General features: G+C 39.4%; 1 long non-coding RNA gene across 4 annotated transcripts in view; it reads left to right on the forward strand.

The window, feature by feature from the left end:
* Positions 1-27,342, forward strand: part of LOC111092486 — a 491,589-nt gene that overhangs the window by 121,452 nt on the left and 342,795 nt on the right. For all 4 annotated transcript variants that reach the window (XR_005355617.1, XR_005355615.1, XR_005355616.1 and 1 more), the window contains exon 5: positions 943-1,152. This is a non-coding gene — a long non-coding RNA (uncharacterized LOC111092486). The remainder of the gene's footprint in view (positions 1-942; positions 1,153-27,342) is intronic.

The following is a 27,342-nucleotide window of genomic DNA, read 5'->3' on the forward strand; positions in this document are numbered from 1 at the left end:
AAAGAACAGAAAGCAACATGGTGCTTTCTGTCCAGTAAAAATCTCAGAAAGAGTGAAGGCCATTTTTTTTTTTTTGGAGTTCACATCACTGTTCTCATCTGCCAGGGTTCTTTGAAGGGACCTAATAGCATATAGAGTACCAAAATGTCACCTTTACTATGTTAAAACCTTAGTTTGGATGATGATTCTATGATTCTAGGCAAGATATCCAGCTGTTGCTTAGCCCAGACTAAGCAGACTCACCTGTCCAGGAGCCACCATGGAAGAACAGAAGTGACTTAGCTCCTAGCATGAAAGAAGCAAGGTGCTAGGAGAAGCAGGCTCAGGTTTTTTTTTTTTTTTTTTTTTTTTCTCATTACTACTTCACTTCCTTGAAGATAGAGAAGAGAAGGGGAGATAGACCAGGATCACTGTCCCAGCAGAGCCCCCTCCCCCTCCAACTAGCATGTTAGGAATGAGGAAGAAGCAATTATTCCTAATATTCTATACTAGTCAGAGAAAGAAAAGGTGGCAGGGGGTGTGTGGTTGTATGGAAGGTCTTCCACAGAGAGTAGGTGAAAGTCTTCTACAAAGCATAACCATTATAAAACATTTCCAGCAGGGCATTTTTTTTTTTTTTCTTTTTCTTTTTCTTTTCCTCACCTCCCATGAGATGTTGGGATGGGAAAAACTTACCTCACAGAAACTTGAGTCGCTGGCAGGCCGACCCTGAGTGGATTCCATTGACAGTCGTTTCTGGCAGTCATGAATAAGAGGAGGTAAAAGAGAAAAGGCCTAACTCAGTGAGAGACCAGACTGTGGGACCTCTGAGGCTTTGGGATAAAGCAGATTTAACTTGACTCCATCTCTCCAGGACCTTATTAATGGAAGAAAGGACAATGGGGATTTTGTGTGACGGGAGTACAATAAGGCTGAGTTTGTACTCTCTTATGCATTCAACAGAGAAAGAAGGAAAGAAGGACCAAATATGGAATTGGACTTCATTTCCAAGCGTGAACCTTCATCACTTTCATCAGTAGCCATCTGGCATGCAGTGTTCTGTGGCATTTCTCTAAAATGACTGGCAACCTCCAACAGTTTCCTTGGCACTGCTGCTGAGAAGCCTCAGTTCTTAGCAATGTGCTAGAAATAGTCACAGCTCAACACAGGCAGGTAATGACACTTATATAATCAGCACCTTATTCATTCCTGATACAACGAAACCTGCGTCCCTGTGTGATGCCTCCAGATGCATATTCAGTATGTCTTTGTTTTGCTTCTGTCTCAGGAGGCTTCTTGAAAGAGATGCCAGCAAAAGGGGAAAATCACACAAACAAAAACAAAAATCCTCCCCTCTTTTGGGTTGCACATCACTATATTCACATACTCTCTTGTAGCATGTATTATATAGTACTAATTACCTATTTATGTAGCTGTCTCTTCCAGTAGATTTTAGCATTTAGAGGGGAGAAAACATATCCATTTTGTCTGTTTATTCTCATCACAGAGCACAGATGCTCAAAGATTTGGATGGACAAATGTTTTGGTTTTATGCTTTGTACCTTTTGTACATTTGGTTCACAACAGTTAAACCAATCACCCTTTCTCAGAATATAAATAAAACTTCACTTTTTAAAGAATGGGTCTTTCCAAAAAGGATTTTTTCTCCTCCCAACAAGTACAGACCTTTCCTAAGATGCTATGCAAGGAACCAAGCCAACACCCACAGCAGGGCTGACCAGTAACCCCAGGACACTCTCCACAAGCACAATTGTGTTCTAGAGCTCTAGGCAACATTTGGAACTGGCAATTTGATTTGACTTAATCCAAGAATTGATTTAGGTTTTCAGGAGACCAAACGGAATCTCTTAGCATTTTGGAAGAGAAAAGAATATACACATAAACAGAATCACACACAAATATGAAAGGCCCTTTAAAAGTTGGTGATGATTATGTAATCTTATTCTATACTAGAGGGAATGGAAAACACATAGAATGAAGGATTGGACAGAACTAAGACCTTTGAGGAAAGAAGCCCCTTAGCATGGCAAGTTCTGTAACATTTTATGGAAAAAAAAAATCCCGATTAAGCAAATAACTTCATTAATTTGATTTGTATAATCAAATAGCTGTAGATACTTGCTCTACGTTACACCTGGTTTCTAAACCTGCTGTTCTTGTGTGTGTGGATGTGTGTGCTTACCTTTACTCGCTAATACCCACTGATGTCGAAGGCTTGTGTGAACAAGACAAGTAGCCTCAGGTGATGGCTAACTTATGTGTTGTGTTTGATACAGCAAAATTTGGGGGGAAGTAGAGAACTTGGACTTCATCTTAGAGACTGTCGTTACGGTTTTTGATTTGTTACAGATTTTTCTTGTGTAAGTTCTCCAGCCAAATGTTCTGGAGCAGAGTAACTTCTTCAGTAGTCAGTGCTTCTTGAAACTGTACACTCTGATCGTAGTTGTTTGTGTTGGCATTTGGATATCCTCTTCCAGACTCCACTTTGCAGAAATTTCATTATTCAAATGTACATGTAAATGCCAAGAAAATTTGGAATATTTGTACAAAACATGCATTTCCTACCCTATTGCCTCCAAAATAACAAGGATGTTTCGTTTGTTAAACTAGCTAGATATCACCTTTGGAAAGCAGTGTTGGTCAACTTGGGAAGCATTGAGGCTCCTTTTAAAAGTAAAAGAAAATTCCTCATTATTCCCTTGGAGGTTTATGAGAGTATCTTTTTAAAAGGGAATATCAAAGACCCATGCTTCCTTTGATGGTCATTTAAGGAAACATTTAACAATTATTTGGTAGATTTTTATAGTCAGAATTATGAAGGAAATTGAGAATAAAGTGTGTACCTATAAATGAATTCTATTGAACTCTACCCTCCAAAAGCGAATATTTTGAATCTCGATTAAATAAATGGTAGGAAAGAACTAGTGGCTTTTCACCTTAAAGACTTAAAGATTAAAGAGAAGTAAGCTTTTGAATAATATACAAATAGTTATTTTAAACCTCACTTTAAAAGTACTTCAGAGTGTGCTGTAAGAGTGTGCACTTAAAGCCTGAGCTTCCATAATGTATGGTATTAAATCGCAAATCAAATACAATGTCAATTCATTAAAAGACACAAATTGAATGGGGCCGACCCATTGTTTGAATATGTGTGGAATTTATAACTAGCATCCCCAAATAAATCAAAGTTCTGCAGAAAAAGTTGAAGTACTTTATTTAAATTGCTGGCCTTCATTTTTCTATTTCTCATTGGTGTTTGTGATATGATTGCCAGCAACACTGTTGAGGGCAGAAATGACAGATATGATGGGGAGTCCTCTGTGAGGAAGGAAGGGCTGACAAGAAAGTAATTACCTTTGTTCAACTTATTTGTAGCTTACAATAAGAAAATACACACCAAATGCTTTGGTTATTAGAATATAAAGAACATTTTATTATGTAGAACATAATAACATAACATAACAGATTTTTTCTCCTTTAAAACAAGTATCGTTTTAAACATTTTATGATAACTAGATATTTTTAAAATTGGAACTATCATATTACTCATGAACAGGTTGATTTTAATGTTCTATTTTCAAAATTAGGAGCTTTCTATTCCCTTGTAACTGCTGATTGAATGGAAAAAGGGTCAATAATTCAGTTGAATAATAACTGTAGTTGAATCCTGGCTATTCAGACTATGACAGGATGCTGTTCCCATTGTAATGGCAGACTCTTAATTTAAAACCCCCCAGACTTACAGGGAAAAGTCCATATTCAAGGATTTATCCACCCTGAGCCCCATCTCTGAATTCATCTTTATGTCCCTATCTTCTGCTACAGCAGTCTTCCCTTGGAGACTGAAAAACAGGCACTTTCATTTTACCATACCACTTTTTATGCTGGTTAGGTATATTTAGAATCCCCTTTATTATTTCATTGTGGCAAATTTTTGCCCATTTGAGCCAGTTTCAATGTTATGTTCTCCAAACCAAACATCCTTGTGTTTCTTTCTTCATGCCATGTGGACTATGGCACAATTATTGGGCTTCTTTTGCTCGATAGTTCTATATTAGAATGAGAGTGTAGGGCAGCCTGTATGGCTTAGCGGTTTGGTGCTGCCTTCGGCCCAAGGCATGATCCTGGAGACCTGGGATCGAGTCCCGTATCGGGCTCCCTGCATGGAGCCTGCTTTTCTCCCTGCGCCTCTCTCTCTCTCTCATAAATAAATAAATAAATAAATAAGTAAATAACTTGGCAAAAAAAAAAAAAAAAAAAAGAATGAGCATGTAGATTTGAGTCAGAAATACATAGTGGTAGATTTATAGCTTTCTCTTAGAAACTACTGGTTCTGAGGTCTTAAGTTACTGAACCACTCTTAGGCTCAGTGGTCTCAAAGGAGAATAGGATTAATTACCCTTCAGGAAGTTTATAAGGCCTGAAAGAAAAGAATATATAGCCTGGTCACTCTCATATAGTAGACACTCAGTAAATGGTTGGGATGATTTTTGCTGTGTGTATGTTTATTTCTCATTATCTGAACCACTTGAATGAAGTCAGCAATTGATTGTCTTAACTCATGTTAATATTCCTAGCATGTCAAAACCTGGAGTAGGGTCATAGCTTAATAAAAGTTAAATAATGATTACATGAATGCGTGGCAGAGAAAACTACCTCCTGAATCCTGGGCTAACAACCTATTCATTTATTTTTTTTATTTTTTAAATATTTTATTTATTTATTCATGAGAGACAGAGAAGAGGGGGGGAGGGAGAGAGAGGCAGAGACACAGGCAGAGGGAGAAGCAGGCTCCACACAGGGAGCCCGATGAGGGACTTGATCCCGGGACTCCAGGATTACTCCCTGGGCCAAAGGCAGGCGCTAAACCACCGAGCCACCTAGGGATCCTGCAACCTGTACATTTAAAGTGTTGAGAAAACCTCATACCCACTTCTAAAGTCTATTATACTCTTTTACTTTGTAATTAGCTTATCCAATTAGTTAGAGTGTGATACTAAAGAATTTGAAGGCTTTGATTCCTAAATGAAGAAGTTAACTGAGGATATTCTTAGCTACAGTGAATTATTTGGAAATGTTTGCCAACTATTCTTCTGGTAACTTGGGATGGGTTGGGGAGAGGGGTATGATCAGCAACAACACTTAACAATTGTTGATTGCTCTACTTGCCTGTTAAAGATGGGAATTTTACTTTAGAAGTTCTATCCTAAAGATGGCACTAAGGCTGAAGAACTGATGAATCAGATAATTAGGGAGGTACGAGATTATGATCCATGTCTCCCAAATCTTAACTCCTTGTATTGGATAACTTGACTGTGATGGTTAATTTTATGTATTGACTTGACTGGATCTCAATGCCCAGGTATTTGGTGAACACAATTCTTGCTGTTTCTGTGAGGATGTTTTGGGTGAGATTTACATTTAAATTGGTAGACTTTGAGTAAACCTCATTAAACCCTCTAATGTGGGTGAGCCTTATCTAATCAGTTGAAGACTTGAACAAAAGATGACTTTGCCTTGATGGAGAGGATTCTCCATCAGACTACCTTCAGCTTTGATATGCCACATTGGCTCTTCCTGGTTCTATAGCAGGCTGTCTCTGGACTGAGATGGCAGCTCCTTCTTGAGTCTCCAACTGCCAGACTCCTCCATCTGATTGTGGACTTGGCACACCTCCACAATTCCTTGAGCCAATTCCTTGAAATATATTTCTTTCTCTCTATATATACATCCTATTGTTTTTTTGTGTATGGAGAACTCTTAACACATGGATGTATAAGACCTATAATTTTACAAATTAATGATGATTATGTTACTCTCATCTTGGCATCATTAAGCAAAATGAAACCAACTTTTACCCGATGATTTTTTAGAGTGTTTCCCAAAAGGGTCTTAATCTGTTAGATTGTGTACCTTTTCAGTGGACTGCCTACATCAGATTCACCTGATGAATCTTCAGGAACTTGCTGAAATTCACATTTCCAGGGTTTGCCTCAGACATTTTATTATTTTCTTTTATTTTTTTAAAGATTTTATTTATTCATAGAGACATAGAGAGAGAGAGAGAGGCAGAGACATAGGCAGAGGGAGAAGCAGGCCCCATGCAGGGAACCCGACATGGGACTCCATCCCAGGTCCTCAGGATCACACCCCGGGCTGCAGGCGGCGCTAAACCGCTGCGCCACCAGGGCTGCCCTACCTCAGACATTTAAAATCCAATCTGGGGTTTGGTGATCTGTAGCTTTGACCAGTTCTCCTGATTCTTGTGCACATAAAACTCTGAGAACCACTGGTTTCTATGGTATGTGGTTTGTTATTTGCCTAGACAGTGTAATTGTTGGAGAAGGGCCTCTAATAACTAAGTCCAAGACTAGTGACTGAAGTAGGATTTAGCAGTAGGAATAACAAATACTTGGATGATAATTTCTGTATGGATTATACATTTTCTTTTAAATATGGTTGATGGGTAGGTTATATATTTTACGTATGAAATCTGGTTGGTTTTATTTAGATAGGAGTATATGACAAATTCAAATTTAAAACATCATAGAAATAGCCCAAAGTGTAGTTTTTATTTTAAAAAATTATTAAGGTATAATTGACATATAAAATCATCTTAGTTTCAAGTATATAACATAATGATTCAATATTTGTATATATGGCCAAATGATTATCCCAGTAAGTCTAGTTTACATCCATCCCCCATACAAGGTTACAATTTTTTTTTTCTTGCGATGAGGACTTTTAAAGTATACTCAGCAATTTTCAAATATGCAGTACCATATTATTAACTATAGTCACCAAGCTGTATGTTATATTCCCATGACATATTTTTATTTTATAACTGGAAGTTTATACTGTAATTATTTTATCTAAGGGGATAGGGGGAAAATCCTAAGGAAGTGTACAAAGATGCAAAAGTGATTGGAGGGTGACCCTGCAGCCCATGAAGGAGAAACAAACAGGTGAGTGTATAGAACAGCAGGCAAAGACTGTCACCTGGGGCCTGGGTTTTAGAAATGCTTCTGCAGGAACTGATGGAGCACATACAGTATCCAGCTTCTGTCTGTTTCCATCCTTAATTTTCTAAAGGAAGGTGGAGGAAAGGAGGAGAGGGATGGACCCTGACTCTTGGGTAGATACCAATTGTGTAATGTATAACATATGGGATACGCTTTTCATCAACACTGTGCCAAAAAAATCCTGACCCACCTGGTTGAGAAATGAGTGGGTTTGTGAAACAATTAGCATATGGAATAGATTCTGAAGAAAGTCATCTTAGCATCTGGTTTACTGAAACCTCACATTTCCTATAACTCTAGGACATAAGAAGAACAATTCCCATAACAGATTAAGGCCAATAACATTTGAAGAATGACTTATTTTGACCTAGGGTGACCCTAGTATTTATTAACATGGTATTGATTTCCTGTTTGCTTTTTCTAAGTCAACAAGGAAAGTGATCTTTAACCCCTAAAAAAGTTATGAGGACTAAATACTCAGACAAATGAATGTTGATGAAAGAATCTGAATCTTTATATTCATTTCAACCTCTCAGTGTGCTATTCATATGGGTTGATGAATTTTTCAGAGAAAGATTCAATGGTTAAGTTTAGAGTGCTGACAAGTAGTAAAGTTTAGCTTAAGCTCAGAAACCCCATTCTGTCTCCCTTTTATATCCAGAAACTTTTGGAAATAACACTATGTGAAATCTTTGGAAGTTTAGACTACCTAGGATGTTTTTAAATCAGAGGGGTTGGACTGACACATTTTGCTCTTCAGAGAAGTATAGTTAAATTATTTAGCTATTTTAGGCAGAAGAATCTGTTAGAGACCTATAAATTTTTCATTTATTTTTAGAACCTTTGGAAAGATAATTAACTATGAAAAAAGAATCCAAAATCCTATAATTACTATTGAACAAAAAAAACCCAAAAAACAAAAAACCAAAACCAAAACAAAACAAAACAAAAAAACACCACCTCCCCTATAAAAAAAAAACAAAAACTAGTGGTAAAATCTGAAGGCATTTTAAAATTTTATCTGGCTCATGGGACAGGGTAAAAAGTAAAATGCAAATAATACATCAACAAAATTGTTCTAGTCCAGAGGTTGACAAACTGTGGCCTGCAGGCCAAATCCAGCCCACCACCTGTTTTAATGTGGCATGTAAGCTAAGATTTTTATATTCTCAAAGTGTTGGAAAAAATGTGGTTAAGATGAAAATGCAACAGAAGCCATGTGTGGTTGCAAAGCTTGAAATTATTTACTATCTCTGTCCTTCCAGAAGAATTTTGCTGACTCCAATCTAGTCTAAATAAGAAAGAATGTAGAGCTGTTCCTTCACCTCTGTGATCCCAAGCAAACTGCACGTCTACTCTGTGTCTGCCTTCTTGTCTGTGACTTTAGGATGACTAAACCTGGTTGTCTCACACCTAAAAGTAAATGGGGGGAAAGTATGAAAACCATCACCTGCAACTAGATATTGGTTGGTGGTATCAAAAACTTATAGCCTCCTTCCATTGAAAAATAAGAGTTTCAATGGGACTGCTTTTAAATTAGGTGGAGAAAAGGCAGAATTTTATTTTGTAGTGAAATCATTTTAGGGACAACACTTTTCATCCCATTATTTGCTTTGAGCTCATATTAGTCATTGTCCCCAAATTAGACTCTGGTACTTTGGACCCAGTCTGAGCCATTGGCTTACCTTTGTTTGGCACATGAAATCTTCCTTCACAGATTTTGTGCTACACCTGGAATAGACTGTTTCAGAGTGAAGGAAAGGGAGACTATTTAAGATATTTGAAATCAAGCTGTTTCTACCTTCACTTTGGATATCTTCATATCTCCACATAAGATCCTGGGTGCTGGGAAATCACCAAGGTTTAGATACAAGTGGAATGCCAATGTCCAGAACAAGAGAACAGGGGAAATTAAAGTTTACTTCCTCCCAAGGGCTGAGAAAATTGGGAGCACACCCACAGCTGAGGCAAATAGAACTGAGGGTATCTAGTGGCATGGGGATTGCAGAATGAGGCAGTTCAATTACCAACAAATCATACTAATGGTAATCACCATGATTTAAGACCTCAAACGCTCCAGATCTGGGTTAACCACTTTATGTGCATGATCTCATTTAATCCTCACAACTATGTTGGGAGGTAGACCTGGTTATGTCTTTTTTATAGGCAAAGACATGGAGCAAGTTACAGAGAAATTAAATAATTTGTATAGGGTCAAGCTGGACAAGAGTAACAAGGAAGTTCTCAGAAAAGAGAAGCACGGATGGAGCAGGCAGGAAAACAGTTAACTGGCCCAGGCCCTGAAACCTCAAATGTGATCAGTAAACATCTGGATTTTATCATGTTGGTTACATCTCTCACCCTGGTGATACCCTGTCTAAAATTAGTTAGACTGAGAACCCTGCTGGTGGTGATTACAAACCTGATTGAGTAGTGAATTTGAGGCAGAGGTTTAAAGAGTTGTAGTTTCGTTTTGCTTTTAACCACTCGCATGCAAGTTAGTGAAATAAAAAATAACCACATTTTCTCTTTTGATTAAAGTAGGTTCTTTACTAGACATTTGCTTAGTTTACTTGAAAGCAACAAAACCTCACGTTTCACTTTTCAGACTGCTGTGAATTTCTCTAGTCAATAGTAATTGCGGTAATTCAAGAGAAGGCTTGCTATGCATCAACTCACAGTTAGAGGACCACCCCCATCCCTATTTAGGGATATGTCAGATCTTCATGTCATAGAGGTTCATAGTGTTGGACATGGAAGAAGTTTCAGGGAACATATAGTCCAATCTCCCTTATTATTCATTGGAGGATACTGAGATGCAGAGAGGCCATGTGATTTGCCCAAGGTCATGCAGTGCATTTGGTGGTGTGGACAGAGTAGTGGCCATGAGTTCTACACCATCATCTGTAGCCCTTGCTACCTCTAAATGCCCTCCCTGTCTGCAAGAGAGCCAGATCTGAGCCCCTGTAACAGCATTTTCCTTGAAGAGTCCAACTGGTCATTTGGTGGCAAAGTGGCTACGTGGGCCTGCCCTGGAAAGGCTGGTGGCTCATCCTCACAGGGATAGATATCTACTCTGGGTATGTGTTTGCTTTTCCTGTCTGCAGAATCTCAGCCAGCACCATTATCCAGAGACTCACAGAAAGCTTGACCCAACAGCTATAGATCTGATTAGGGATCTGACTTTACAGCAAAAGAGAAGTGGGAATAGGATCAAGACCATAGTTTCTGCCGATCTTACCTTGTTCTACACCATCCATTATTCAGAAGGAGCTGACCTCAGAAAATCCTGGAAATGTTTGAAGCCATGGTTGATGCACTACCTTGGAGGCAGTTCTCTGAAAGGATGGAGGGCTTTCCTTTATGATGCAGTACATACATTAAATCAGAACCCTCTCTATGACACCATGTCTCCAATAGGAAAAATACGGGAGTCTGGGAAATATGATTAGGCCATAGGGAAATCACTCCTGGTGATTTTTCCCATTGGAGATTTTGTGCTTTCTATCTGTCTCATTCTGGGCTGGAAGACTTGAAAATGATAATCTGCCAGAGGCCACAGTCACGGTCTCTTGAAGTCCAAACTATCTCTGCGGTCAAAGCACTTTAGACAATTTGTGTTCAAGGGTCCTGAACAGGCAAGAAGTCACTGTCCTGGCAGCAAGGGCAGTAGAGCTGTTTGCATAATGGGGCCAGGGGAAGTGTGTGTACAATCCTCCAATCCACTTTGGCATCCGGGGGATTCCCTCACCCACTGGATATGTGTAGCCATCTCTCATCCGGAAGGGTGTGATTTCCCAGAAGAAATGAGCATTTGGGTCACACTGACAGATAAGCCACCAAACTCTGCCATGATAATAGTGGAGGATGAAGGAATTTCCAGTAGATGGTAGAGGAGGGAGAGATTGAGAGCCGGTGTGGCCCCCAGACCGCTAACCCTAGGTAAGAGATGGTATCCAAGAGCCATGGAGGAGCTTCTTCCAAGCCACAGAATTAATTTCTGCAGCACAAGTGGAGTGTGGTGGCTGTGAAAATGAAGTCTCAGGTTTTCTGCTCCAGGAGCATAATTGACTGATGGCCCCTGCTGCTGTCCTTCTGGACCCACCACCAAATTCTCCTGCTGGAGCCTCACTTCTATAGACTCCTCTCAGCCAGTGACCAGCACAGACTGACACTAGCCCTTTCTTCTATAGGTTATAGGCAACTTTGGCTCGAGTACTTCCCATTGGCCTGGCCAAGACTTTCTGGGACTTTCCCTGCCCAGACTCCTCCTGCCTCTTACTTCTTCATAGGAATCAGACCTGCATCACAGTCTCATAGTTCTCCCCTGCCTTCTCTGGCTCCCTTCTGCTGCTGTCTTTACAAGTGCTTCCTCCAACACATCTCAGATACATCTAATTCTGTCTTGGTTTCTAACACTCAAAAGCCCTGAACTAACACAGAAGTGTTCCTGATCTTTTCATTGAGTTTCCTGTCACTAATGCTGGATGTGGGCTACCTCCTGGCCTCCTGGCTTCCCATTACAAAGGCCTGTCTTCCTCTCCCTCCTGCCCAAAGATTCTCAGTTGTCCTGGCCCAAAGATACTCCATGATGGAGTGGACATCTCCCAAAGGCCCAGTCCACTTGTGGGTCCTTTTGTCTACTACCTGCTCAGATTTTTATGTCTAAAACCTTGAGTTCAAGTCCATAACCCCTCCTCAGTAGACTGCATGCTACCCTCAGTCTCTTTACTTGAAGTGCCTCCTCTGTGTTATAGTGAATCCCACATCACTGAGGGATATCCTCAAGTGTAGTAGCCAGTCCAAGTCTGAAGACTTGTGCAGATCCAAACTTAGCATGGCCTTGTGGTGTTCCTCATGAGTCTAGCACTCTTTGCAGGGACTCATTTAATCCCTACAGTAGTTCCATGAGGTATGGACTCTTAGTATCCTCTTTTTATAGATGAAGAAATAAGGGAACATCATTTATTATTTTATTTTATTTTTTTTAAGATTTTATTTATTCATGAGAGACACAGAGAGGCAGAGACACAGACAGAGGGAGAAGCAGGCTCCCTGTGGGGAGCCCGATGTGGGACTCGATCCCAGGACCCCGGGATCATGCCATGAGCCAAAGGCATATGCTCAGCCACTGAGCCACTAAGGTTTCCCCTTAAATAACTTGCCTATGAACCTACAGTTAGTAAGTCCTTTGGAAGCAGGATTTGAGCCAAGGCAGTAAGTGGAAGAGAGAAAGGAATTGATAGAGGAGAACATTAGGTCAAAGGAAGGCCTCTTTTTGGGATCCCTGCCCTCCCCCCCCACACCTCTGGACCTGCTTTTCTTTTAAAATCAGGAACATGCATTTGTTAGACCAAATGATTTTCTGCCTGCTGGTTCATTTTCTTTCTTGCTTGTTTGTATAATGATGGCAAAACCCCCCACTGAGCTGCAGAATTCTCTGTGACTCTTAGGCTTGCTTGCTTTGTCTTCTCTCAGCTCTTCTGGGGTTGGCACCCAGAGTGCTGCAGCTTCTGGACATTCTTAGTTGCAGATATGCCAGCCACAATTGTAACCCCTGATACTGCAATAATCCAATTGCTTTCTTTCTCTTGTTCTTTTTTAAGCAAAAATAAAGAGGATATACAAACTCTGATAAGACCCTGCATAACACAAAGCTGGGGACAGATGGATGATTTTCTCCTCTGAGTTTGTGGACACCATGTGTGAACCCTCTGGCAGTGACACGTGTACAGGGTAGGGATGGGGATGGGACAGTCTTGGTGAAGTCCCTTCTTGTTACCAGCCTGGGGCCCTCCTGACCCCCAGCATGTTGGAGCAGAGTGAGACAGAGCCTGGAGGATTTGTGCAGGTGGAACAGAACAAAAGGACAGAACGAGCTGATCAGCTTTTAATGTCTAGGCGGCTAAATCGGGATTAACCTTTTTTTGGCTTTTGTGCTGATGAGATTCAGAGAGCCCGGTAGGTCGTCCAGCGTGTAAGGAGACTTTCTGCTAAATAAGATTTGTGTCATAAATAGTAGCCTAGATATGCAGCACTAGTTAAAAAGTAATAATGCGCCTAAATTGAAACCTATGTTAATTTCAAAATCTGTTGAATTAATTGGACTGATATTAGGGGAATAAAAACCTTTGTCAATTTGTTTCAAGCTTTGCCCTAATGGAAAAGATAAAACAACATAGACATTTGTTCCCACCTTCATTTTTCAGTGTATCTGTGGATGCTGTCTTCTTTCTTCCCACAAAATGATTAAGCAACTTGATGCTATTTGTTTGTATATTGTGTGATATGGAGCAAGTGCCTGGAAGTATGTATCCAGGTTAAGTCTCTGTAATTCCATTAAATGGCTAAGGATGAATGCACTTTGGGGGTATAATATTTGTAAAGTTTTACTGCATGCCAGGCACTGTCTTTTCTTTGTAAACCTTTTTACTTCTTCAAACATCCCATGTTCGAATGAGGACTCTGCCATTCAGAGATGTTAGGTAATTTGCCTGGGGCAGGTGGCAGAGCCAGCATTCGGATTCACATATGGTGACTTGAAATCCAGTGCTTTATTCCCTGCCGTATGTTTGCAGATTTACTGTGGAGTCTCTGCAGGAAAAGGTGAGATGCCAAGAGCAGAAAAACTCACTATCAGTAGGCATCTCCATGGCTACTGTGGTTGTGTGACCCTTGGAAGCCTCTTAATCTCTCTCTTTTTCCTTATCTTTAACATGGTGATAATTTTTAACATCCTGAGCTGTTTTAGTGATTACTGACATGTAGTATGAGATAGTGTGGATAAGCCCTTTAGCACGTTACCTGGTCCGCAGTTAGCTCTGCTTCCCTGGCACTGGTTCCTAGCTCTTCTTGTTGTGGTCATGCCTCGTTTTAAAGTCACGCCATTGGGTATTGTTGGCAGAGCAATTTACAGGGAATAAATGTTTAAAATATCACCCTTTTTGAAGTATGTTTCAAACCTCCTCATGTTTTACCACATCTCCTCTTGTGGTGGAGTTCTATTATACACAAGTGAGGTCACATAAAAGAAGAAAAATAAAGTTTGAATCTGGGCTGGTGGAACTCTGATCAGTGCCCTGATAGTAGGGCTCTGGGGCTTAGTGGCCTTCTATTGTATCGCCATCTGAACTCCCCTAAACTTGCTCAGTTATTTAAGGATTCTTTTTGTTTCAGTTTTTCTGCACATCTCACTAGATCAGACCAGGAGTTTTGGGTCAAAGTTAAGAACACAGTAGTGTTAGGATTTGGATATTTGGGGAGCTAAGATGTGGGATGAAATCTCTCTTTATAAGGCTTGACTCCACTTCTCATGATACCAGGCTCTGTGCTGTTAGTTGTGTCATCAGAGAAAACCACTCTGTCACAGAGGGCTTTGAGTCTTTTACAAACCCTTGGAGGGGCTCTAGATGAACCCATCAAATTCCTATCTGTAGAAAAAAAGGTGCAGCCAGTTTTCCAGTCATGTATAAATACCACCTGAGCTAATTTGAGTAGCTAACAGCTATGCATACTAGTGCCTCCAGAATTAGACTGGTCCCACAATAAGGCATCCATCTATCAGCAGAGTTGGCGAGTGCATCATTGGATGTGCACCTTTACCTCTCATTCCTGTTAAGGTTACTCTTCAGCTTTACCTTCTTTTCGTTATTCTAGCTACCTGTTGTCCTAGGATATGCTTCAACTTTCATTTCCTGCAAAGTAGTTGTTCCTTTTTACTTACACAATCTCCCATATAGATGCCTATGCAATACATGTTGTTCATATAGAGAAAACTTGTGAATACATAACCAAACCATTTCCTGGCTTTGTAACATTACATTTGACTTTAGGGGTGAATCATGGTTACAGTGTCTTTGGTCCTCTGAATCAAACTATTTGATTTTCATCACTGTCAATGCCACCCAGTTGTAATGGAGAAAGAAAATATCAGAATGTGCTGATTTGACTACATAAACATTTGTATCACACATATATCACCATGTGAAATACATCACACGCAAAGGCTCAAGTCTTTGTAACCTGGGAATTTACTCTGTCCACTTTATTCATCTTCATTTTATTGCTTAGAGGTTGGTGATTATGCACAGATTACTGTGAAAATGCTCCTTAGCACCTAGGGAGTCTGAGAACTGGCTTGGGCAGGTGTAGGCAGCTGATGCTTATTTAGATTAACAGCCTCTTTGTGTCATTCCCCACTTTCTGGAGCTGATTGAAAAATACGATTGTTCCATCACTCACAACTTATTTATGTGCACATTATATTTTGTGTAAGGATATATGAACCTGGATAGAGAAGTCACACAGTCAACTTTTTTTTTTTTTTTTAAGATTTATTTATTTGAGAAACTGAGAATGAGCAGGTGTGTGGGGATGGAGAGGAGCAGAGGGAGAGGGAGAGATAAACCCAAGCAGGCTCTGTGCTGATCATGGAGTCTGAGGCTGGGCTCCGTCTCATGACTCTGAGATCATGACCTGAGCCGAAACGTAGAGTCAGACGCGTAACTGACTGAGCCACCCAAGCATCCCCACAGTCAACTTTTAACATTGATTTTCATGGGTGGCCAGGATGAGATTACTAACCCTTTACACTTAAAATTTTATATCGTTTGATATGTTACATCAGATGTACTTTTTTTTAAAGTCCAGTAAAATGAAACCAAAGGCAAAATATGCTGTTATAAGAAAGAAACTTGAATTTTCTTCAAGAATTTTGATGAAGCATATTTAAGGATTCTATTATTCAGACTTATCCTCTTAAATATAGGTGCAGAGTTTTGAACACGGAAGGATGAGATTGAGGATGGAGGTACAGAGACATCAGGAGATTTTGTGTGCATATCATTCACCTGTGGATCTTGTCAAACTGCGTTCTGATTCACTGGCTCTTGCGTGGAGCCTACATTGCTGCAGTTCTAATAAGATGCAAGTGACAACAGTGCCATGGACCAGTCCCCAGATCACACTTCGAAGAGTAAGGACTTATTACCAGAAATAGTTAACTTGGTCCTCATCATGAAAAGCAAGAAGGAAATAGTGTTGTAGTTCTACATCAGTTCCTCCTACAAAAAGAGGGGAGTTGCCAGTAATTTCTCAAGTCCCGATTAACTAGGGAAACAGCTTATCAGGGAGTTGATTCCTGTAGTGCGGTGCTTGCACAGAGTAGGTATCTCATATAAGCGATTCTATTGAAATTAGTCAAGGATGTATTTCCTCTGAAAGCATTTGTCTTAGATGAATTCATCGTTGCCTGTGTCCTCAAAGAATTTATGCTTGTGTGGTAGAAATAAGACTTAAAAGTCCTTTGTGCCTGGTAGAAAGTAGTGCTGTTTGTAGGAAAGTAGGAGGCAGGGCAGCTTAAAGGCAAGGATGAGGTAAGTAAAAGGGCTGGCATCATGTTGGGAGGCTGAACTTGGATGAAACTTATAGACCCAGAAGGGTTGGGTGGTAGGTGCAAAGAGCAAAGGTTGCCCTTTAGATGCTGTCGTTGTTTCTAGAAAGTGACTCTTGAGTGCTTGAGAGAAGCTGAGAGTTAACTAGCTTCAGGTTTCATGCAACCCAAGTAGGATTAGCCACTGATTAGCTAGGAATTGCTGACCAGGATCAGCTCTGTTTGGCAAAATCTCATTCTCCTTATCACATCCTCATATTCAATTACTCTGACTAAAATAAGTATGGGAGTTGTGTCTGCCAGATGGTTAGCTTTGCTCTAGAAGAGCTGTTCATTAAAGTGGATTAGGGAGAAAAATACTTGGTAGGAAACATATAAATAAATGAATTACTTATTATATCTTTGTGCTGTTATTTGAAGATTCCATACAGAAATGGAAAAGGACAGAAATACTGTTCAAGTCAAATACCTGGTATTCTCCAAGCAGATTAGGCAGACAGTGGGCCCTACTGTCTGCGTCTTCAGGTTTCACACTGCAAACCATGGCTTATGGCATGTTAAATTTGTGACTGACTTGGAGTAGAGACTTGCTAGCAGTATTTTATCCATTGTCATTTTTCACATGGATAGCTTTTTATGAATATTACCTTTGCCGTGTGATTTTACAGTGTGCATTATTGTTTACACATGACTTTTCATTTAAGAGCCTATTGTTTTTCCAGTGCGAGACAAAATGTCATCTGTATGAAATCCAGTGAGTTGAAAGGACTCCTTATAATGGAAACTAGATTTGAAGCAGTTTTAAAGAATTATGTTCATGGTATTAGGTTGAGGCTACTCACATTACCATATGTAGTCCAAATATAGATGGTTGTCCAACATAGAATAAATGGATTTTCCACATTTCCAATTAGCTGAGATGAATTGGTGACACTTTGTATTCATCAACCCTGTCAGGTCTGTGACCTGTGATGGTATGAACATAAAAATGTCAACATGTGAGCATTTGCAAATTAATGCTAACCTTACAAAATCAGTGAATTCAGCATTACCTGAATTTTCTTCAAGAATTCTGATGAGGCATATTTAATGATTCTGTTATTCAGACTTAGCCTCCTAAATTAAATATAGGTGCAGAGTTTTGAACGCAGAGGGAGGAGATTGAGGATGGAGGTATAGATAGACCCCAGAAGCAGAACTGTCCAGAAGCTAAGGGTTCATCAGATCCCAGTTCTTCAACTTACCATTTCTGTGATCTTGGGTGAGTTGCTTCACTGAATTTCTTCGTTAAAATGATAATCTTGGGACCCCTGGGTGGCGCAGCGGTTTGGCCCCTGCCTTTGGCCCAGGGCATGATCCTGGAGTCCCGGGATCGAATCCCACGTCGGGCTCCCGGTGCATGGAGCCTGCTTCTCCCTCTGTCTGTGTCTCTGCCTCTCTCTCTCTCTCTCTCTCTCTCTGTGTGACTATCATAAATAAATAAAAATTAAAAAAAAAACGATAATCTTACACCTAACAGTTTCAGAACAATTACTAAGTGTCAGATACGCTTCATAAGGATTGCTTCATTTAGTTATTACCAGTAGGAGCAACCTCACAGAGGTGTGGGGGTAGAGATACATGAAACAGTGCATATAAAGCCTCCAGAAATGGTAGTGGCTGCCAATGGTGAACATGATTTCTGCGGCTCTTCTCATCATCGTCTTCATCACTACTATCTGGAATGAAGTCTTTGTGTAAAAGAGGGAGGTCATACTTTGCTTCTCATCAAGCAGAGTCCAGCGCTGGCTGTGTTTCTTGATCCTAGCAGTTTGTAAAGTGCTGATTGAGAGGCTCTTAGGTCTGTACTGGATATATTTGAAAGATATAAATTAGGCTTTTCATTCTTCCACAGATAACTTAGAACTAAATGCCTCCCAAACTTATGTGTTTAATCGCTTTGTTCAGAAACTTCCCCAAATATCTATTGATTTGTTGTACATTTTGAGGACTGAAGTAATGATGTTTTCAACAGTTATTTAGCAAGAGTAACACGTATCTTCAAATGAATAAGCATTCATTGGTAAGAGTGAAGGTGACTATAGCTCACTCAAACTCATAGAATGCTAGTTTATGACCATTGACCCCAATATAGAGTTTAGGTACCTAAAATAAGCACAGTTTTGATGGTACTAAATAAAAATTAGCATAATTCTTATATTCATTTCACAGATATTTACTAGTGCCTCCATATGGCAGGCACTATTACAGATTTTGGGGATATAGCTGGGAACACTGCAGACACAAATATCTGTGGTCCAGAATTCATATTCTAGTATAGGAGACACACACTCAGACAGGTAGCAAACACATGTACACATATGTACATAGATATGTGCAAATGTATGTGTAGTGTGTGTATGTATGAGTGTGAGAGAAGGGGAGAGCAAAGCTAGAATAGAAGGGCTAGGATTAAAATTTTAAACAGGGTTCAAGGGAGGACCACTCTGAGAGGGTGCATTTGAACATTGATAAGCTCAGTAATGTAGATTGTTAGAGATACCGCTTCCTCTCTAACGAGGGAGATGATACCCATGGTGTATTTTGGATGCCCTGAGATACATACTGTTAACTCTGTTTCCTAGTATATCAATACCGTGTGAATGGGAATTAGCCAGGATGAATGGCCCACAAGGAGGAGATGACTGAGTCCCTTGTGGGGCTGCATATTTCTGAGCTCAGCAGCAGTGACAGGCAGCCAGACCGGAACGGTGCAAAGAATGGGACTGAGGTTGCTTTGGCTCAGCCAGCACATGCTAAACATTTCAACCATCTAGGAAGAATTCTTTTTCATTTTCATATCTTCCCTACTTCCTTCCAAATTGTGTTGGGTTTTCTCCAGGGCTCCTTTCTCCCAGTTTTTTAGACTGGCCTGCTCCAGAAAGCCCTGGCACATCTGCCAGATGGAGCACTTGACCTTTCTTGATTTGAGAAAGATGGTGGGAAAGAATGGCCTGTGAAACTCTGTATGGCATTATGAGCATATATCCTACTTCCTCAGGAAGTACCCTGAGGTTGCCAGTGGCACTTAAATTATATGTTCATTCTTTTTAATGTCCCATCTTAGCGAGCATTTTACCGTTGTTTTGCCATATCACATTTTGGGGCTTTTGAAATCAGAAGAACTGTTAACAACTGGTAGATGTTCTGTCTTCATTTTGAGGGAAAAATAAAGACTAATTCCTGACAAATATATTTACGTATTTTTTCAAATTTAGTTTTTTACTAGTAGGTAAAGAAAGTCCTGAAGTAAACCTAATTTAGGATAGGGAAAAAGATGGGAGGAAGGGCCATGGCTTCTGATGCGGGATCTTTGAGTATAATGGTCAAGGAAGAATTTTTAAGATGTTCCACAGTGCAAAAAGGGGTTTTTATTATAGCACAACAACGGGACCCATGAGCAGAAAGAGCTTCATTGTGATTATAGGGAGTGACTGATGACATAGGGTTTTCTATCTTACAGAGATGAACGTGATGTTAGGGCTCTAGGAAATTAAATCTTTGGGTTCCTGGAGGTCTAAGGATGATTAAGATTGCGTTTTTCTTGTAAGTCATTTAGGCAGTTACAATCTGTAGAGGAGTTTCATGTCCTGCATGACTGTGATCTTTATCAGTTAACCATTGGTGTCTCTGCTGCCTTTGTTCTTAGGCAGTCACAGGGGCCTTTAGCGGATGGTGTGGCATGAGGTGAGCGAGTCAGCTCTGGCCTGCCCTTGGCTTGCCTTTTGTTCTCTCATCAGCTTCATTTCTTCCTTCTTCTCCTGCTATGAGCTACATGAGAAGTTTACCCTATAAAAGACTCTGGGTCTTTCTCGTTGCTGACCTGACAGTCTCGAGGGGTTAAAGCATTTTACACACACATACCTCAAACCACACCATTTAGTAAGCCTTTTAAAAGATGGAATTAATTTTAGGATCTCTTAAATCTTTTCTTATATGGGAAAACTAATATTTCTAGGATGGGAAAATGTTGGGTACGGAGAGCTTCCTATTTGGGTTTAGCCAGTTATCTTCTCAATAATAGAAAACCTATAAAAGACAGTGAAAACTTTAAATTTTTTACCCATGCATTTCAAAAATATTTTCGTTTTTTAAAATTTGCATTTACCCTGATACTACTTTCAAATTTCATTTTGTAGTTCTTGTGCCTCATTTATTTTCATTTTGTCTCCGTTTTTCAAGTTCTACTGGTAGAATGTGTTTGCAGCTGCTTTTCAATATTGAATGCTGGGCTTTAAGCATTTCTATCTGTATTGAGAATAGATGAGACTATATTTCTTTGATGAAGGGACTTTTATGTCCGATTGACTTCCATTTACTGCCCATTAAAGTTATGGGTTTCCTAAGGTGCATCAGAAGGAAACTTTTGCTCTTTGTCCTCTTGATTCCTGCCGTCACACTGCTTATCCATCCTTGATGCTAGTATCACATTTACAGAGATGACATAAGTATCTCCTTCTCTGGGCCTGACTTCTCTCCTAAGCTCTGGTATCATTTCCCTCCCTTACTTGGTGGTCCTAGCCATTTCCCATTCTAAAACTGTGCTCACCTTTCTCTGAAGTCCCATTCTGGGTTTGCCTATTTCTTCCATGTACTGCCAGTCTTCACTGCTGCTGAAAACTTCCATTTGCCTTTGTTTTCCTTTCCCTCCAATCCCTGACATACGTGGCAATCATTCAGGGCCCCATGCCATTGATGCTTCCATTCTGCATCCTTCCCCTCATTTTTGTGTCCTACTACCAGCACCCCAGATTCATTGACCCCATTCTCCTCACACCCAGATTACAGCAAAGACTGTTGGACTTGTCTCCCCGTTTTGCTCCCACTCACCTCCCTTTTCTTATTTCCCATGTGGTCAATATGTATGTTAAGGATGGGACTCTACCTTAGAGCTCTTGTATCCCCAGAAGAAAAATTTTCACAATGCATTCAAATTCTGTTTTTTCAAAAAGGCAAAAAAGGTCATTTCTGATACTTGCCATATGTCTCTAGTTAGAAATATGAAACTCAACATTGTGCAGATGTCTGAAAGTCATGTTATTGCAGATATGTTTATTTTCTGTGATTATTAGTTGACTACAAGAATCTCTAAGATTTAAAAAAAAAAAAGAATCTCTAAGATTTTTCTCAACTTGTAAATTTCTCAGCTCTAAATTTCCATGATAATGGTACTATAAGCAAAATCATTACCTGTGCAGCACAATGTAGGAAAATGTATAGTTTAGGGTTATAATGCATGTTAATATTTGTAAAAGGCTTATTTAAATTGAGTAAAAACATCTTTTTGTCTTAGTTTTTCAAGTAAGTTAAAATTAAAGATTTTAAATATATAGTTGTACATTCTCTTGGAAAGAGAAAAAAATAGATTTATGAAATATCTATTTTAAGCAAATATTTAAACTCAAGAAGAAATAATCCAGTCTGCCAAATGATCTTTTAAAGAAACCAGAGCAGGAATGCCTGAAGTTAACCAATAGTAGTTCTTAGTCATAGCAGGATGCAAATCATTTACTCTGAGGAAAGAATCATAATTTACTGAACCTTTCTCTTTTTGATGTGATGAACTTGGGAGCATAGCACATGCATCATTTAAAATGTTTGCCTAGAAATATGACACTAGTGCTTTGGATGGAAAACAGTACATTTTTCCTATGCCACAGTTACAGATGAACTTAGTTTTAAAACATATTATCTAATAGCAAATAATGACAGCAATAACAAAACAACAGAATCTATCATCACTGTCATAAAACCAACACACTAGAACCTCTGTACCTTTCTTTTTTTTTTTAATTTATTTTTTATTGGTGTTCAATTTACTAACATACAGAATAACCCCCAGTGCCGTCACCCATTCACTCTGCCGTCACCCATTCACTGTGTACCTTTCTTCCACCAACTTAGATCCAGTGTTTTCTGGTGCTCCTTGACTGGGAAAGGGAAGTCATTGCGGTCATATTTCTTAGCTGACTTCTTTTCTCTATCCACCTCTTGTATGCATGTATCACCTATTGTGAAAGGAGCCCTGAGAACACTACTAGACCTATGTCTCCAAAGATGATTCATTATTTATTTTTGCATTCTGTGGAAATTTTAATTGCCTCTTCTCTGCAGGATGTCTGAGTCCTTGTAGGACTCAGTTTGCTCCAAAAAGGTGAATTCCTATGTCCCTATGGTCGGTATCACACATGGCCCTTTGAATCATGTAATTGAGCAAATCTTCAAGAAATCCAGACCATCTTAGTGACCTGATTTAACATTCAAAAACAGAGGAATCATGTGGCAGAGTGATTCTCTGTCCAAGCCACTGACGCCTGGATTGTACCCCAATTCCTTCCCAGAAACAATTTTCAGTAAAGTTACCAATGACTTCCCAAATTGCTAAATCCAATGGACGTGTTACCATCTTCTGTGACCTCTCAGTGGTTAACTATTCCCTTCCTTTGAAAAAATTTATCTCTTGATTTATCTCTCGATACCACATTCTTTGGAATCCTTCCTTCTCCTCTGATAGCTGTTTCTCAGGTTCTTTGATGGTATCTCCTTATCTTACCACCCAATAATCGTGGGAGCAATAGGGCCTACCTAGTCTTGAGCCCTTTTCTGGATTTAACTTGATGCTTTCCCTCTAAGCATTTTCATCTACATCATGGTTTAAATCCTAGCTATACACAGACAAACCCAAAATTTCAGCCTCAAGCTCATATGAAGACCAGAGCCACATTAGGTGTACTGTCAGCATCGCACTTTTTCCTCACAGGTGTTCTTCCTGTTTTCCCCTGTCCATTCGTGGTACCTCTGTAGCCTAAGTGCGTGAGCCAGAAACTGAGAGTCACCTGTGACTTCTGCCTCTGCTGCACTCCTTGCATTCCGATGACACTTGCTCATAGCATATCTTAAATCTCTCTGTCTCATCCTCTTTGCCTTCCCCACCTTGGATCATCTCAAAATCATATTTGTCCTGAAAGTGCTTTCACAGCTTTCTGCCTGGAGCTTCCTACTTATTCTGATCTTCATGCTAGCTCTTCAAGTCTCCTGCCTTTGTTCTCTGTATCCAGAATGGCCTTTAACCTTCAAATAGCCTTTTACTCCCTTATTTGAATCTTGCAATGGCTCCTTACTGCACTTAGGGCAAAACACAAAGCCTTCAACATGCCTGGTGCGCAAGACACTGTGGGATCTGGCCCCCACCTGCTCCTCTGATGGATTATTGTGCTGCTTTTTTACTGGCTTAGGATAGATCCTTAGTTACTATTTTTTGTTGTTGCTAAATCTTTCTCTCCCGCCCCACACTTTATTAAGATGAAATTGATATATAACATTATGTAAGTTCAGGGTGAACAATGTGGTGATTTGATAAACTTCTATATTATGAAATAATCACCACAATAAAAGTAGTTAACACATCCCTCACATCACATAATTACCACTTTCTGTTGTTGTTAAGGTCTATTCCCACAGCAGCTTTGAAGTATACAATATAGTGTTGTTAACTATAGTCACTGCTATACATTAGATCCCTGGAATTTATATATTTTATAACTGCAAGTTTGTACTTTATGATCAACATCTCCTGTATTCCTCACCCTCTGGTAATTGTTAATCAGCTGTTTCTATGAGTTTGATATTTTAAGATTCTATATATAAATGTAATCATACAGTATCTTTTTCATATTTATTTTACTTAGCACAGTGTCCTCATGGTCCATTCATTTTGATACAAATAGATTTCCTTCAGATGGATAATATTCCCGTGTGTGTGTGTGTGTGTGTGTGTGTGTGTGTGTGTATCACATTTTCTTTATTCATTCTTCTGTCTATAGATACTTAGGTTATTTCCATGTCTTGGCTTTTGTGAATAATGCTGCAATGAACATGGAAGTGTGGACATCTTTTTGAGGCAGTGATTTCATTTCCTTCAGATATATACCCAAAAGTAGGATTGCTGATCATATGGTAGTCCTATTTTTAATTTTTTGAGGAACCTCTGAACTATTTTGCATTGTGTCTGTGCCAGTTTGCATTACCACAGCAGTGTGCCAGATTTCCCTCTTCACATCTTCACCAACATTTGTTAATATTTTAAAAATCACTTTATTTAATAGCAAATAACAGCAGTCATTTGTCTTGTGTTTTTTTGATAATAGCCATTCTAACAAGTGTGTGGTAATACATCTTTGTGGTTTTGATTTGCAATTCCCTGATGCTTAGTGATATTGAGCACCTTTTCATGTACTTGTTGGCCATTTGTGTGTCTTTTTTGGAAAAAATGTCTATTCAGGTTCTTTGCCCATTTACAAAAACAAGATTTTTATTTATTTTTTGCTATTTAGTTGCAGAAATTCCTTATAGATTTGGATATTAACCCCTTATCACATATTTGATATGTGTGTATTTTCTTCTGTTTCCCCAAGTTGCCTTTTTCATTTTGTTGATTGTTTTGTTTGCTGTGCAGAAGCTTTCTAGTTATATGTAGTCCCACTTGTTGAAGTTTGCTTTTATTGCTTGTACATATCCAAATCAAAGCATTGGATTTGCATTTGGATATGACATATTGTATTGTGTCATATCCATTGCATTGTGCTTATGCATTTGGATATGACCTATTGCTGTGTCCTATCCAAAAAATTATTGCCAAAACTGTCATTGTGGAACTTCTAGCCTATGTTTTCTTCCATGAGTTTTATGGTTTCAGGTCTTATGTTTAAGTCTTAATTTATTTTTAGTTGGTTTGTCGAATGGTATACAATAGAGGTCCATTTTCATTCTTTTGCCTGTGAATATCAAGTTTTCCTAGCACCATTTATTGAAGAGTTTATCCTTACCTCATTGAGTATTCTTGACTCCCCTGTGATATACTAGTTGACCATACATATGTCGGTGTATTTCTGGGCTCTCAATTCTTTTCCATTGATTTCTGTGTCTGTTTTTATGCTAGTACCTTGTAGCTATGTAGTAGAGTGTGAAATCAGGAAATGTGATGCCTCCAGTATTGTTCTTCTTAAGACTGCTTTGGCTATTTGGAGTCTTGTGGTTCCATATGAATTTTAGGATTGTTTTTCCCTATTCCTTTGAAAAATGATATTGGAATTTTGATAGGGATTATATTTTATCTGTAGATGGCTTTGGGGAGTGTGGACACTTTACCAATATTAACTCTGATTCATTAACACAATATCTTTCTATATTTTTGTCTTTAGTTTCCTTCATCAGTGTCTTACAGTTTTCATTGTATAGATCATTTATTCCCTTTGTTAAATGTAAACAAGTGTTTTATTATTTTTGATGCTATTCAAATGGTTTTCATTTTTAAATTTCTTTTTTAGATAGGTCATTGTTAGAGTATAGCCAGAAAACAGATTTTTGCATGTTTATTTTGTATCCTGAAACTTCCCTGAATTCATTTATTCTAACAGTTGTTTTTGTGGGGTTTAGAATTTTCTATATATAAGGTCATGTCATCAGCAAACAGACACAGTTTTACATCTTCTTCTCCTACTTGGATGCCTTTTATTTCTTTTTCTTGTCTAACTGCTTTGGCTAGGACTTCTAGTACTATGTTGAAAAGGAGACCCATTCTATGGTGAGAGTGGAGACCTTTCTCTTGTTCTTGATCCCAGAGAAAAACAGGTGCCTGAAGAGTGGTAGGGGTCAGCTGCAGAAATAGAATTAGTGGTGTGGGCCATGGCCACCAGCAAGGGCTAGAGCCAACTGCAGGTGTACTGGCAGCTGCTGGGGCCCCACCTGTTAGTGTACTCCTGTGGCTGCAGAGTCTCACCATGGATGTTTCACAGTAGTGAAGCCCAGTGTTGAGAATTAGGCCAGTAGGGGGCAGCTACATAGCTGGAGGAGCTAGCTGCAGGCAAGCCAAGCAGTGTAGGCCAGTGCCAGGAAGCCAGGGCCAGATTCAGGTCCATGAGCAGCTGTGAAGGCCCTGGCTGTCACAGGTACCTCTGTGGCTCCAGGCTCTTGAACGGATTCCCATGGTAAATACCAGAGGAAAAAAAAAATCCCTTTCTTAGTTTTTAAAACATGCTTTCCCTATATCATGGGCTTTGGATTCCAGTTCCTGGAATATCTTTGCCCAAGTCTTCCTGGCAATATGTATTCATTCCTACTAATCAGCCTAGAAGTCACATCATCAAAACTTTCTTCTAACCAGGTATCCTTGTTATAATCTCTTATTAACACCTTTCTTTTTCACTACTAGGACTTAACTCATCTTATATTTATTTGAGACATCACCTGTCTCATATCATGCTCCCATGGAAACCTAAAGCCCTGAAGGTTCTCTCTCACTCTCACTTTCATTTCTCTTTTCTTAATGTGCAGGTCAGCACAATGGGGCTCCAGTTATGCCCATCTCTTACAGGCTCTCCAGTTAGTGAAATCAGGTTGGTAGCTTGAAATTGGCCATGGTGAGAGTATTTACCCTATGGAAATTAGTAAATCTTGCAGTGAGGCACCTTTCTCCCTAGATAGTTATTAAACATTTACCACCAAACCACTGTACACATATATGCATACATATAATCTGTTGACTAATTGATTTAACTGGTTTGTGCTAATTTATGCTTTACTCATGTATTATAATTATGTCATAGATATTATTATACTGGTAAGAAAATAACTTTAGGAGGTGCCTGGGTGGCTCAGTTGGTTAAGTGTCTGCCTTTGGCTTGGGTCATGATCTCAAGGTCCTGGGATGGAGCCCCACATCAAGCTTCCTGCTCAGTGGGGAGCCTGCTTCTCCCTCTCCTCCCTGTTCCTGCTCTCTTTGGCTATCTCTGTTGCTGTCTCTGTCTCCTTCTCTCAAATAAATAAAATCTTTAAAAACAAGAAAATAACTTTGAAATTTCCAGATTCTCATCACCTGTAGCACTTACGTAG

Source organism: Canis lupus, chromosome 2, assembly GCF_011100685.1.
Source record: "Canis lupus familiaris isolate Mischka breed German Shepherd chromosome 2, alternate assembly UU_Cfam_GSD_1.0, whole genome shotgun sequence".
NCBI lineage: Eukaryota > Metazoa > Chordata > Mammalia > Carnivora > Canidae > Canis > Canis lupus.